Source organism: Periplaneta americana, chromosome 12 (assembly GCF_040183065.1).
Source record: "Periplaneta americana isolate PAMFEO1 chromosome 12, P.americana_PAMFEO1_priV1, whole genome shotgun sequence".
Classification (NCBI taxonomy): domain Eukaryota; kingdom Metazoa; phylum Arthropoda; class Insecta; order Blattodea; family Blattidae; genus Periplaneta; species Periplaneta americana.
The window spans coordinates 54,443,164-54,459,118 of NC_091128.1; the positions used below are offsets into that span (position 1 = coordinate 54,443,164).

The 15,955-nt window shown below is 36.7% G+C and overlaps 1 protein-coding gene across 8 annotated transcripts in view; it reads right to left on the reverse strand.

The window, feature by feature from the left end:
* Positions 1 to 15,955, reverse strand: part of promL (prominin-like) — a 407,308-nt gene that overhangs the window by 290,315 nt on the left and 101,038 nt on the right. The gene's annotated exons all lie outside the window — the stretch shown is intronic.

A 15,955-nucleotide genomic window follows, 5' to 3' on the forward strand; every position in this document is an offset into this window, starting at 1 on the left:
ATACATTGTTCAAGTATACAAAATGTTACACACTTTTAAATTATTAACAAATTGTGCTGAGGGGCACAAGAAAAATAATTTTATTTCATGAAACTACACAGAAAATGTCTGTGAAATAGATGTCCTCAGTTCACCTCCCTGTTAGTCACACACACTTTTCCAGAAACCTTGAATTTCCTCTTCATTAGGTAAATATCCCTCACATTCTCCATTTTCTTTACCTTTTTTTGGAAGATTTAAGTATGATCTTTTTTCTCGCAATACAGTGGCACTGGCAGCATAGTTAAGAAGCCTGAAGTTGTAGCTTACACGAACATTAACTGGCTAGCTGTAACTATACAAAAAGGGTCTCTACGTTATACACTGTGTTTCCGAGGTGGTGTTACAAACTTTCAGGGATGATGGCGAAGGGCACATGTATCAATTTGAGATAAGGAACCCTGGTCCGGAAATGACTGAGTCGAAAGTTATAAGCAAAAATAGTTGTGTGGAAATGGAATTGTAATTTGCTCCTTCCCTTAACTTTCGGAACAGTCGTGGAAAAATGGTATGGGCCGATGTCTCCTATGTGGGTACTTGTCCCGATACAATCTGTGAGCTTGTCTACTGTTCCCATTGGCTCATCCGTATTCGAAAATCAGGTCTGCTTATTCCGCTCTCGTGTACTCTCCATTTCACTAGAACTGATCGACTGGACACTGCAACTTGTACACATACACTGCTGTCTACAGACGTGCAAATCAGGACCGACCATGCCCGTTACACATTACGCTATCTGCATTGCTTTGGTGTAGTTTCCTGTCCCCATCCCTCAGACAGCGCACTGAATAGAATATTGTAAGTAGACAACGTAAACAATCAGATGAATACAGTATGTGTAAGATGTACAGATAAATACACATAAATAATGTGTACAGAGGAATAAAATTATTTCATTTCCACAGAACTATTTGTGCTTGTAACTTTCGACTCGGTCATTTCCGGATCATGGTTCCTGATCTCAAGTTGATACATGTGCCCTTCGCCATCATCCCTGAAAGTTTGTAACACCACCTCGGAAACACCATGTAGGCTATAAAATGGTTATATTGTAATACCTGTACTACTTGAAATGTCACTTTCGCATCTCGAGTCACTGCTTTGCCGTGGGATTCAATTGACAGGAGAGTCCTCTTAAACAATGGAGGCCATCAGTTTTTATAGTCAATGTCATTACTTTCTATAACAGTGATTCTGAATAAAATTTACTTATTTCTTATTTTTCTTTAGTTGGTTATTTAATGACGTTGTATCAACTACTAGGCAATTTAGCATCCATGGAATTCATGATAACGGGACGGTATTTTGCGAGATGAGGCTGAGGATTCACCACATATTACTTCGAATTCGTCTTGTGATTGGGGAAAACATGGAAAAAAATTCAGCTGGACTCAAACCCACTAGAACGTAGCTCCGACTCAGCAGACAAACATGCCAGCCGCCTGAGCTATGGCGCATAGTCTGCAATTTTCTTAAACTAGCTGCATATTTTTCGACTTGTTGATTTCAGTATGAATTTTTATGAATATGTATCTGACTGTACGAGGTATCACGAACACACTGCGCGATATTTCTCCTAGATATCTTTTGTTTTAGAGTAGTGTAAACATTACTATCTGCAGAGTGTTGAATCCACACTCCTCAGTCGCAATAAACAGTGCTTTGTTGAAAATCACATTAAAGGCTAGTAAAATGTGTTTTCTTTTCCTCTTTCACAATTAATTTTCCGCCGGCAACATTTGAGTTTGGTACCGAAGTAATGCTGAATCACGGAATGACGAACTTTTAAATAACAGTAGGCCTATACCTCCATTAGGACTAAAAGATATTCCCAATGATGTTGAAAATAAAATTAAGACAGCTGTCGGAGATCTTTCACAGAAAATTCTGTCCTGCTGGTTGAAGCGTAATAGAAGTTAGAAAAGATTCTCAAAATAAAAGCTTAAAGGTTGGTTCGCAATAAACCAGGAACGGAAATGACAACTAGAACGAGAACGGAAATATTTTAAAATTAAATGTATTTAAATATGAACATTCACAATTACCTATTGTGAATGGTCACATTTAAATACATTTATTTTCACAATATTTACGTTCTCGTTTCTGTTCCCGGTTTATTGTGAACCAGCCTTAATGCTGACTGTCTAATTGATGCCTTTAATTTTCCTGAAGAAATTTGCAATTTTTTTCTGTGCTCGGGAATGCGATACCTCGGCTGATTAGGGGACGTCCAAGAAAACTTCAGCGAAAGCAGCAGCAACAAAAAAGTTCAAAGTTTAGGCCCACTAGTAGATCTCTTTGTTTCCTCTTTGTACGGAAGAGGGACCTGAAGGCTTACACTGCAGCCTGAGGCTTATTTTGCTTACCACTCCTATTCTTGTAAATGATTGGGTAGCCGAACGACCGCGCTCTTGTACAAGCATAGCACGCCGCACCGTGAACTTAATCCGGGCTATTGTATGGATGATGATGATGATGATGATGATGATGATGATGATGATGATGATGATGATGATGATAATTATGTGAATTAACAATGGCGAGATGAGTTCGAGGTCCAACGTCGAAAATTACCCAGTAATTCTGCTTCAACTGGTTGAGGGAAAAAACCCCAACCAGGATTTGAACCCGGGCCCGCTCGTTTCATAGCCAGACTTGCTGACCATTACTCCACAGCGGTGGACACTAGGAGACCTTAGTCCGGAGGAAATTTTTTTCGCTGCAGAATCAACTTTACGAAGACCAATTGGATCATACTATTCAATGTATTGTCAGTGTGCAGTGTGATGTTCTGAGTCAAATTGTGGCAGAACGCAATGTTGAATTAAGACTGGTTCACAATAAACCGGGAACGGAAACGAAAACGAGAACGGAAATAATGTTAAAATAAATGTATCTAAATGTGAGCATTCACAATGTTAATTGTGAATGCTCATATTTAAAAACATTTATTTTAACAATAATTCCGTCCTCATTTCCGCTCCCGGTTTATTGTGAACCAGTCTTCAACTGTAATTTGCAAGTGGGGTGCGGTGGCAGTTTGGGGTATATCAGATAGGTACAAGCAAAGATTTCTACAGAAATGAATAAAGATATATTTTCTAGTGTTGTGTGATTTAATCGATGAATCGATCAATTTCTGTTGTAAGATTAATCGATCAAAAATATTTAGTCGAATAATTGAGTTCAGAAAGAGATGGAGATATGAGGACAGTGACCTGGTCTACCCCTATTGAAAGTTTAAACACAATGCGAACCCCTTATTAAATGTTATGGTTTTCCAAGAAAAGTTCTAAGATTTTGATAAAGCGTCGTAAAATAATAAAATAGCCTATTTAAAAAAACGTTCCACTTTGTTGTCGGCTCGTTTTCATAGCATATGAAATACATACTTTCCTGGGATTCGCTCCCCTCATCTCTTAGCTATGGCTACACTGTGGCAAGTGAGAGTAACTACCTTCTTCTCTTTCTAAAATTTTGTAACCCGATTACAATACCCCTGAACTGTTGAAGTTTTTTTTTTTTTTTACTGAGTTTATATATGAAGCTTGTGTGTTTAGTTTGTTACAGAAAAAAAAATCAGATTTCTGTGTTCTGTGAAAAGTGAAAACTCCATTACGTCACATGAGAATGTGAGAGGTAAACTCGGTGGAACGTTTGGATTTAAATTGAACGATCGCACAGTGTGCAATAACGCAAATCTAGCTGGACAAAATTCATAACTTCTCTGCATTCCAACGAATTCTTACGAAACTTTGTACAGACCTTATAGATAGCACATATTTTTTGTGTACAGACTTTGACTACAATTATTGTGTATTTATACGGGGTGGTTTTTGACAAAAATATTAACTTCTCTCCTATCTAACAAAATTTTATGAAAAATTGTACGGAAGTTACAGGTAGGATATATTTTCTTGTGTATGAACTATATTTACAGTTCCAAAAGAGACAGTATCTCTTTACGGGGGGTGCATTTACACAAGATTAACTTCTCTCCTATATAACAGATTTTATGAAACTTTGTACAGGAGTTACAGGTAGCATATATTTTTTGTGTACAAATTCTGATTACATCTGTATGCTGCCTGTAGGCCTAGTAGTTGTACAAAGCTGCATAAAAATATATTATATAGGAGAGAAATTGTTAATTTTGTCTAAATACACCACTATAAAGAGGCAATTTCTCTTATAAAACATAATCAGACTTTGTAGACAAAAAATATATTCCACCTGAAACTTCTGTATAAAGTTTCATAAAAATCTGTTAGATAGGAGAGAATTTATTAATTTTGTTTAAATTCATCCCTAGAAGGAGTAGTTCCACTTATGGAACCGTAAATATAGTTTGTGCACAAGAAATATATGCTATCTGTAACTTCCGTACAATGTAGGCCGAACATAAAAATGTTTTAGATAGGAGAGACGTTATTAATTCTGTCTATAAAGGAGTAGTTTTTCTTGTGCAAACATAATCACAGTGTGTACACAAATCATATGTGCCACCTGTAAGTCATGTACAAAGTTTCATAACAATGCGTTAGACTGCAGAGAAGTTATTAATTTTGTTCAGCTAATGATTTGCATTCCGCTTCACTGTGCGTTTGTTAAGGTTAGATAAAAATTTGTCCAATGTATTTTTAAACTGATATTCCATATCATGTGAATAATATTGTACGCCTAAAAACTCTCACAGTGATTAAAAACTTCCTTAGTCAATGATTCTTTTCTGCTGTTAAGCCAAATATGGAACAGTTACCGCACGTCCCACCACTGAAAAAAATTAATTACTGATGAATTCACAAGAACGCGTAAACTTTAAAACAAGGATTCAACACTCTAAATGATGTTGTATTAAATGGTAAAAGAACTGTTGTAACCGGACGTGACTGGTTATACTAAAACTCACATTATATTTGGAGAACTTTAAAAACATAAGTTTTTCAATTGTAATATTTAAACCCTGCTGTAAGAAGGAACATACTTTATAAACTTGTAATTAAGTTACATTAGTAAGAACGTACCTATATGAACAAATTCCATATTTCACAACGCAATAAGTCACTAACAATTCGCTCTTTTTCACCCACATAGTAAGGCGCTCTCTCTACGAATGAACCGGAGCTAGACGTGGTAGGAAAAACTCGAAGTTTAAATATAGTTTTCCGCTGATAAATCAGTAAAAGCTATTACTCAGAACATTCTTCAAATATTAAAGAACACGGATTCATATTCATCTATGCATAACTAAACAAGTCGAAATTTGATTTTTGTCCACATAGATCGGGAAAATTGTTCACTGTGGATCGTGGAGAAATTCCTGACAGAATAAAAAAAGTTTTTTTTGTAAAATTTGTGGAAAATCTTAGTTAGGCCTATCGTGATAGTGTAAGCAATTTGAATTAGGTCTCTACTTGAAACACGTCCCTTCATTACACAACAGCACTGAATCATCATCTGCTCCTATGGCCCGCTCATCTCCATCGAATTTATGTCATTTCACAGACTAACAGATTTCTGTTTTAAAGGAAGCTGAATTAACAAACAAAATAGTGAAATAGATAGTAAGGGATAGTCGGCCGATTAATATTATTTCGGATGAGAGACTAAAAGGATGGATGAAGCAGTATTAACTAGGTGAGTCTTCTTCATACTTTTTTTTATTTGTGTTTGTCTAAAAGATCCCTGGAGAAATTGACACAATAAATTATAAGTCTACATAATAAATATGTTACTAAATAAATAAAATAGTAATGTTTTGTAATATAGCGAGTAAATACAGATATACAACATTTTATACTTAATTATGCTTATCACCGAACATAAATTAAATTTAACAATAATTGTGTATTACAGTAGGCCTATATTAAAACTTTTTTCAAATCGATCAAAGCTCGATTAATCGATTAAATTCAAATCGTTAATCGATTAAATATTTTGATCGATCGACAGCACTCGTATTTCCTTGGGGATAGAGGAGGCAAACACGTAAACCTGACATCTCTACTGCTACTAATGCCAACTGCCTGGAAAGGTGGGAGCCTTAACCTCCGTGGCCTGTAATAAGGGACTTTACACACACAATGATATAAAATGCTACTAAAATGGCCGGAGCGTACATTGGCCTCTAGGCACGGGTTAAAGAAATGTCCTTACGCATTTTATGTTCTCCCTTCTTCAGCATATCAATACTAAATGGTTTATGAACGCTTATAGAAGAATGAACAATATATCTACGCATTGTCTCTTTGTACACTGCAATCATTTTGAGATTAATTTCACAGGTATACACATTTACACAGTCGAAAAACGAATTACAGCACTCCGTTCACTTTTGGTCGCTTCCATCTTGCTCTTTCTTTTCTTCATTCATTCGGAGCAATACTGACAGGTATGCCAACCGCACCTACCAATATAAAGTCTAAAAAAATGTTGCTAACATCTCAGCTGGCTTTCATTTCAACTAGCCAAATATAATGTTCGTTATTTAGATCCGTAATTCGAAATATTATTTCAAATGCAAGAGACTGACATTAGCCTACACAAGAAGTAAAAATATATATTCTAATAAATTGTTGTCCCTACATTTTTCGGTACTAGTAACAAAAGAGTGAAAGTGATTCCCATAGTTACCTATAACGATTACTTATAATGACAGCTTTCTCTACTCTACCATTTCCGCTCAGTAGCATAGTATGCACCCAACAGCTTCGTGTTAGTGTCATGTTAGAAACATCTCGGCTAAGACTGCACAACGCAAAGGACACGCACTGAATGCGTTTTAAAAGAGAAATATCACCACTTCTTTCGCCAGGAAATATTAGGAATTCAGCATTTTTTAAATTAAATATGCATTACGAAATTTAAATATTCGAATTTTATTCAATATATAGAGTGCGGCAGTGGGATATGACGGTTTTCATAGCCCTGTTGTCGGACATTCAGGACGAATAAAAAGAAAACACATATACTGGAAGTAATCTAGTACAATGCAATTTATTAATGTCTAATTACTTTTTAAAAACTACGTTTCGTAAGTAGCCTCCACGGCAACGAATACATTCCTGCAATCTGCTATGAAAGTTCTGTATAACTCGCCCCAACAAAACAGGTTCGATGGCACTAATTTCGTTTCTTATGTTTTGTTTCAGCTGGATGATGGTGCGAGGCTTGTTGCGATACACCCTACTTTTGAGATAACCCCATAGGAAGTAATCAGCACATACTGCTCATGGTTCCATGCACTGCCTCCGAAACATGTTTCCAGGACGAATAATTTCACGATTTGGAGACATTGCCTGGCCGTCAAGATCTCCTTATCTGACTGCAGCTGATTACTTCCTATGGGGTTATCTCAAAAGTAAGGTGTATCAAGCCTCACATCAACATCCAGCTGAAACAAAACATAAAAAACGAAATTAGTGCCATCGAACCTGTTTTGGAGTTATGCAGAACTTTCATAGCAGATTGCAGGAATGTATTCGTTGCCGTGGAGGCTACTTACGAAATGTAGTTTTTAAAAAGTAATCAGACATTAATAAATTGCATTGTACTTGATTACTTCCAGAATATGTGTTTCCTCTTAAATCGTCCTGAGTATCCCACAACAGGGCAATAAAACCCGTCATATTCCACTGGCGCACCCTATACTATCGCTAAGGTGAGAAAATATCAGGGCTTCTGGCTAAAACATAAACTGGAGCTCGGATTCGATACAGTTTTGATGCCTACTCAGCCTCTTCCTCCACCCGTACAAAGTCATGTTGACCTCCTGCTTCCGAGGCTCTATGCCAGGGCTGGCATGGAATACTCCCCGCTTTGGCAATACAGAACTGGAGCGTGCCCGTACGGCAGCCGTGGCGAATATGTGATCGTGTGCCGAGCCACTGTGCAACCAATAACGTGCATAGCACCTATGGAGGGAGGCGGACACCCGAACGGGACGTGAAGCAACTGTCCGACTTATTAACGGATTTTTATTTTCCTTATGTACGCACTTAAATATAATTTTATACAGTACAAGGATACAAACTAATGTTTAGTACGTTTAACGAAGAAAGAAATGAATAAGAAAACATAGGACACATTATCATAACCTAAAATTAACTGTCTTCAGAATGTCTCTGCGGCAGAGTTTCAAAATCAGGAATTATGTCACTTACTGCCAGTCGTAGTTGATCACGAAGATATTTGTCTGTCAGTCGTGATCTAAATTTGGTTTTTACTATTTTCATTGCTGAAAATAATTTTTCACAAACGTAAGTTGTAGCGAACATGGCTTCAACAGCGCAAGCGAAAGAACGAAGCTTCGGATATTTATTTTTGGCAACGATTTGAAAAGTTCAACATTTGTCAAGTCCTTACACCTAGCTTTCATTTAACATCACATTGTAAATCTGTGAGTTTAAATTGAAGATCTAACCGCATTATTCGTAGATCTGCTGAAAAAGGATCGATGTGCAGAGATAATAATAATAATAATAATAATAATAATAATAATAATAATAATAATAATATTTAACCTTTCAATGTTTCATGAGTAACATGTAGTATAATGCCGTTTTATGTTACACAACCGTTTTCCTCGTAATACTTGTGATTAAACCATACATTTAATATTCTCATCATACTGGCAGCAAAAAAATGCGTCCTCCCATCCAACTTAAAACTTTCGTTTTTGTAGAGGTACAGTACATGGTTTTGAGAGAGACATTGCGACGAAACGCCACTCTCAGGTCAGAGACAAATACAAATGAAACGGAGTTTGACTCCAGTGAATGAGAGGGTGGGAGTTGGGGGAGGTAGGAAGTAAGAGAAATGCATAGCTATCATTGCGAGCCATAATGTGCTCGCGAATCACATTTTCGCCACGGCTGCCGTACGGAAACACAGCTGAGTCGCTGAGGTCTCTGCAGTCTATGTGGTGCGCGAACTAGGGCTGTACAGTTATGCTATACATTAGCGGTGCGGTGATGGAAGGTCATGCTTATATCTTATCAGTAGTAACAATGCTTATGTGATTGTAAATAAACTGTACATAACTAATAACATAAGCAGTAACTAAACATGTCAGCAGCAGCAGTAGAGTAGTAGCAATAGTAGTAGTAGTAATAGTAGTAGTGATGATAAAATTATAGTAAACAAATCACAGCTTTTACGTTAAATTTCTTGTCAAAGAAAACAACACAACAGTTTGTAAATCCAAAACTTTATAAACATAAGCGTACCTAGCAAACAAGCACATTATAGTGAAAATAATTAACGCAACAGTAACGAATACATAAGTTTCAAACACAACAACATTTTTGAAAATCAGAATACAAAATAATAATAATAAATATATTATATTATTGTCAAAAAAATTACAGAGATCTTAGATTTCTTTTTACCTCTGTCTTTTAATAATATTTTCAATGGATGGTATAATGAAATTTGATACAGCAAGCCTCTCTACAGCTTTTAACCTACGAAGTGCAATCCGTCACACTTGCTTTTAATTTGTCTTCATTCTTTCGTTCTCTATATTACGTTTTTGGATCCAACTTTAGATTGTTAAACATATTGAACACAAGTTTAAATAATTTACCACCTAGCCTTATGTCCTCACTTAGCACAGTGAGTAAATTCATCATCATTAACGATATCTTTATATTTTCTGGATGGAACACAACATAATGCCGCTTTAAATATTTTCTGCTCCTGACATGTTTTTACAAATAAGACATTGTCCATCTTCCTACTATGATTATTTAAAAAAGAATAACAATTTTCAGTCAGTATTAAACTCAGTTCCAGGTTTCTGCTATGCAGTGGCGGTTCCTCGGGGGACGGAAGGGAGGAACGTCCTCCTCACATTTTTCTTCTGTTTGAAATTAAATGACAAATAAAATATGTGCCTTGAAATTCAAGGAAGATTCGATAATTTTTAAGTTCACAGCTATAAGAAAACCTCGGTTGATCGAGTTTTAAACGACGCGCACTCATGTGCTGCTAGAAAACTGTGAGAAGGATGCGAGATTGTTTGTGTGGAGGAAAGTCAATCCATTCCTCCTTTACTGCAGTTATCACACACAGACAACAGCGCACTAGCGGCCAGAGAAAGAAACAGAGTTTTAAAGCGAGTAAATGAACGGAGAGGGAGGAGGTCCTCCTCTGAATCAGCGCATGAGCAGGAAATAGAAACCGACTGGTCGTGCAGCAAGCTCGCTATCGCTGCAATCTAATGATCTTGCATTCAACCAGACTATAACATATCTAGGAGGAGGCACAATAAAAACAGTTTTAACGCAACGCTATGAAAGACACCATATAAACTTTTTTAAAATTATAAATCAAAAATATTATTCATTGCACTTTATATAGGCTACTATTCATGGTTTGAAACTTTCAAGGATATTTGAAAGTTAAAGTCGGGTTTATATAAAGCAAAGAGGAAGTAGTTCTGTGTTAGTATCGCAGATCTTTTTGGCCCCTGAAATTCACTTCCATTCATTGTGTACTAGACAGGGCAACAGCCAAGTTGTCAGTTTTGTACAAATATATTTGAAATTGAAAGTAGTACTCCAGACTATATTATTTTTAACACAAAAATTAATTGGCCACCGGAAACTTTGAACAATAACGGTAGTACGACTTTACAGGAACTCTTATTCTTCATAAGCATGTGATACTGAACTCTTAAAACGTACATGTGGCAACACAGACCACGTGGGTGGGTGCAGTGTTCTCGCTTTCCTCAGATTATTTCCCATTTCCTCGGTTCCGATTACGTGTTAATAGCTATAGTCTCTTCCAACACGTGTGATGCTGTAGTGTGCTCGAAAAATGCTGCGAGGTGAATTTCCTTGTAATTATTAATTTGTGCAATTATTTAATAATGACTGGAAGTGAAAACATTATATATTTTGGAAAATTTAGGAAACTCAGTTTACAAGAACAACTTATTGCTATACAGAAGGGAAGACCAACCCCAACACTACCTGATCTTACATGTAGACTATGCATGTTGGCTAATTTGTAGCATGTTTCATTCAAGAAGGTGTCATTTCGTCCTGTTACCCTCTTTCCTCCTCTTAAGAAATACGCAGGAGCCGCCACTGCTGTTATGCGACATCCATGGAGATACGTAGTAGATACTTCACCCCGATCTGTACGAAACGAACTGCCTAGTTTTCCCTTCACCGCTAGAGAGGGATAGCAGTCCTTCCCGAGAGAGAACAAACCTGTTTTCATTTGCCTGTACGGGTAAAACGCTCATACGGGAAGCCAATTGCCAGCCCTGCTCTATGCAAATGCATCACAACTCTTAAGTGAGACATCTTTACTTACACCGACCTCTCCGATAAATAATCTAGTATTTATCCAGAATTTACTATACACTAAAATAATCAGAATTTATTACATACTACAATAATAAGAACACTTCTGCATTGAGGAACTATTTCATTCATTAACACAAATATTTTTCCTCATTTATTCGATATTACTTACTTTTGTTTTCATTAAAGCATCTCTCTGTAGATTTTCGAAGCAATGACAAATGTGTATCTTACAGACAAACAATCTAGTTCATTATATTCAGTTAATAGTAATCTACTAATGACAAAGCTTACTGCCTAGCAATGAGAGAGCTACTTTAAGTCTTCCACTGACCTTGTAAGCAGGAACCACTTTTCATTTTAATCTTAAATGAGGGACAGATCAAAGTATTTACAACAGGTTATATGACTTGATTTCGTGAATCGAGCGCAAACGTCTGTTGTGGGTAGTAAATTACATCTGGTTTCAATAAAAATGGCAAGTGTACAACACTGACACGCCATTACCTACATAACAAATAAAAACAGGTTGTGCAGATCTGGACCAACAGACTGCGATGGATTAGGATAATTAACTACATTTACATACCGCTATGCAGAATGCAAATATTGTTGGAAATACATCATAAAAAAGATACACATGGATAAGTCCAAGGGACGAAAGGAGATATCAGATTAAAATCAGGAAAGGATATTAACTCAGCCCGTGTCTTGCTGTTAGATGAAGTAGGTATTCGTCTGAAGAAGACAAGAGGAAGTCAGGTGACGAAGAATTTGGGCATGTTAAAACTAAAGAACGAAGACAAAGCTTCAAATTTTCAAATTAAAAACCACACCTGAGAACAGCAGTAAGTACTGGACTCATCAAAAAGCTGTATACAGATAACAGCAGAAGAAACAATAGGATTCAGATTCATATAAAAAAAAACCTTGGATCACAGGGAAAATGTTGGAGATGTGGTGGAGAGGAGAAAATAGAACAACATCAACACAGAAGAAGGTACAAGAAACTACAAGAAACTAAACAACGAGCTAAGAAGAGAAACTGGTACGGCGAAGGAAGACTGGATGAAAGAAATAGAGGACCTCGAGAGAAATGGAAGATATGACTTATTGTACTGCGAAGTAAAATGTATGGACTTCACGAATAGGAGAAATCCAAGTGGTTTATAGAAGACTAAATCGGTAATAAAATAACAAACAAGGAATACTGGACAGATGGACGAAATATGTAGAAGAGCTATATGAGACAGGGAATCGCCCAGATGACTTAACTATAGAAGAAGTACCCATATCAGAAGACGAAAAAGAACTTTCTATCTAAAAGAAGTTGAACTAGTGCTTAGGGCAATGAATAATGGGAAAGATATAGAGATGATGGAATCCCCACTGAATTAGTGAAATGCTTAGGCGAAGAAAAGATTGAAATTCTACTATCATGCAACGAAATATATGAGAAAGGCGAATGGCCTGAAGATTTCACGGAGACTGTTGCTGCCAATACCGAAGAAAACTAATGCCAAGAAATGTAATGAGTTCAGGCCTACTGGCGAAGATTCCCCTACGAATACTGAATCGACGTTTATATTTTATGATGGAAAGATAGTTAGAAGAAGAGCAGTTTGGTTTCGGAAAGGGAAAGGGTACGACAGATGCAATTGGACTGCTGCAAACAATCGCAAAAGAACCCCAAGAAAAGGCTTTAGACAGAGCGGATTGGAAAAAAAACTTATACGGATCCTGAAGAAAACAGCTGTAGAATGGAAAGAGAGGAGGCTATTCTGTAACCTTTATATGAAATGAGTCGAAGTCATGGCAGGAGAAGTCAAAGGGAAGTAGAATAGAGACGCGAGTGCGACAAGGTTGCCTTTTTATTCCCAACCCTGTTCAGCATCTACTTAGAAGATTTAGTGAAGAATTGTTTTCAGAACATGGGAGGGGTGATAGTAGAAGGAAGAAGAATAAAGTGCATAAGATATGCTGATGACATGGCGTTAGCAGAATGAGATGAAAGTAAATGAAAACAAGACGAAAACCATGGTTATCGGAAGAAAAATAAAGAAAATAAATGTGCGAATTCGAAATGAGGCAGTGGAACAAGTGAATAGCTTCAAATACTACAACATCTTTAATGGTAAAGTATGGGTGGAATGAAATTTTATCAATATTTCTATTTAATCCTGTGGGGTTATTTGATCCTGTTTGATGTAGAAATAGCAAACGTACTATTACGGCTGCTATTACGATAAATGGTAGTAGGAAGTGGAATGTGAAGAATCGATTTAGTGTTGCGTTATCTACAGCGAAACTACTATAAGCAGTAAAATGAGCTGCTGCGAAGGAAGTCAAAAGGCGGATAGCAATGGCAAAGGAAGCTTTTAATAGAAAAATGAACATCTTCTGCGGACCTCAGGAAAAACAAACTGATTGAAGAGACCAATGAAGTGCTTTGTGTGGATTGTGGCACTGTATGGGGCAGAAACATGTACATTACGACTAAATGAAGAGAAACGACTAGCAGCATTTGAAATGTGGATATGGAGAAGAATGGAGTGTGTGGAATGAACAGACAGAACAAGAATTGAAGCTGTGCTAGAAAGAGTGGGTGAAGAAATAATAATGCTGAAACTGATCAGGAAAAGAAAAAGGAATTAGTTGAAACACTGGCTAAGAAGAAACTGCCTACTGAAGAATGCACTGAAAGGAATGGTGAACGGGAGAAAAAGTCCGAAGCAGACGAAGATAAATGATAAACAACATTAAGATGTCCACACCTGTGGAGTAACGGTTAGCGCGTCTGGCCGCGAAACCAGGTGGCCCGGGTTCGATTCCCGGTCGGGGCAAGTTAGCTAGTTGAGGTTTTTCCGGGGTTTTCCCTCAACCCAATGCTGGGTAACTTTCAGTGCTGGACCCTGGACTCATTTCACCAGCATTATCACCTTCGTCTCATTCAGACGCTAAATAACCTAAGCTGTTGAAAAAGCGTCGTAAAATAACGTACTAAAATAAAAAAAAACATTAAGATACATGGATCATATGCGGAGATTAAGAGGAAGGCGAAAAGTAAGAAAGATTGGAAAATGCTGGGTTTGCAGTGAAAGACCTGCCCTTGGGCAGAAGACTATGAATTAATAGCTATATGAGAGAGAAAATAATTACAAAGATATCATACATTTAATTATCTATTTTTCGACACTAACCAATAAGTGTAATGGAATGTATTCTTGGTATTCAGAAGGTCATGCACAACTACATTTAAAATGAAATCTACAGAGATAATACATGTAATAAATTCTTCAGTAACGGAAATTTAAATAATTACATAACAGAAAATACGCTTTTGTTATATTGGTGTCTCATTTGACTTGTACAATTGAATAACATATTCCTACAAAAAGACAAAATTATTTTATTTCTTCCCTTCATCTAAATCAGGCATGTCAGAAATCAGACTCTAAATGTGCAGTTCTGTGCGCGGATCGCCGGTCTGTGCAGGTTGCATCAATCAAGCGTTGCTCTTACCCGTTCTTAGCTGGACGGGTGTATAATAATCTATTCTGCGCTTGTATTTTTTTTATTTTAGTTGGTTATTTAAGTTACGCTGTATCAACTGCTAGGTTATTTAGCGTCGATGAGATTGATGATAACGAGATGATATTTGGCGAGATGAGTGCGAGGATTCGCCATGGATTACCTTGCATTCACATTACGGTTGGGGAAAACCTCGGAAAAAACCCAACCAGGTAATCAGCCCAAGCGGGGATCGAACCCGCGCCCGAACGCAACTTTCTGCGCTTGTAGGGTTGGATTAAATAGACATTTGGACATTATAGGCTAAACAGAGTTAGCAGAACAAAAAATAACACAGTTATTATCAGTGTCTATATTTGACAATTGTAATATAAGAAACTTTAGGCTTATTCAGTTATACTTCACAAAGTAGTGGTTTGTAAAGCATAATTTATTAATATGATTTTTATACAGTATTTGAAGAAAAAAAATTGCAGTAATTTCGAAACAACAAGAAACGACCAAATATTTCATTTTACGTAGTAGGTACTAATTATATTTTAAAGTAATAGACCCTACTCTTTCATTGTTCGTCAAGCATTATTATTTATTGGGACCACTGGTACACTAATGTTGAAGAAAATATTACACTCCCAATTAATTACATGCAGTAGGACATTGTGATGTTTTTACACTGAAATAATTTCTTTGCTGTATGTCAATATAAATTAATATTAATATTAATAAATATAAATTAAGCTTAGAATTTAAATTCACATATAGTTTATTTGAAAACGGGGCAAATCGCAATATAGCAAACGTAGAAGCTCCGCCACTACCCATTCCACTTTTCCCCTACTAGCTCACCAGAAACGCTACGTGATAGGCGAGTGTTGCGTCGAATGCACATTTTATGTGAGTGGGGATAACTTCCCCTACTGGCGTTCGCTATATTGCGAGGTTGAGATAAAGTATCGAAAAGTTGGGAGCGTTACTTAAAGAAATTAAAAGTGTAGTTCACAAGCTGTGAGGCGACGATATTCTCTTTATGTCAGATTTCAAGATTTATTAATGTAAGTATATTGAAT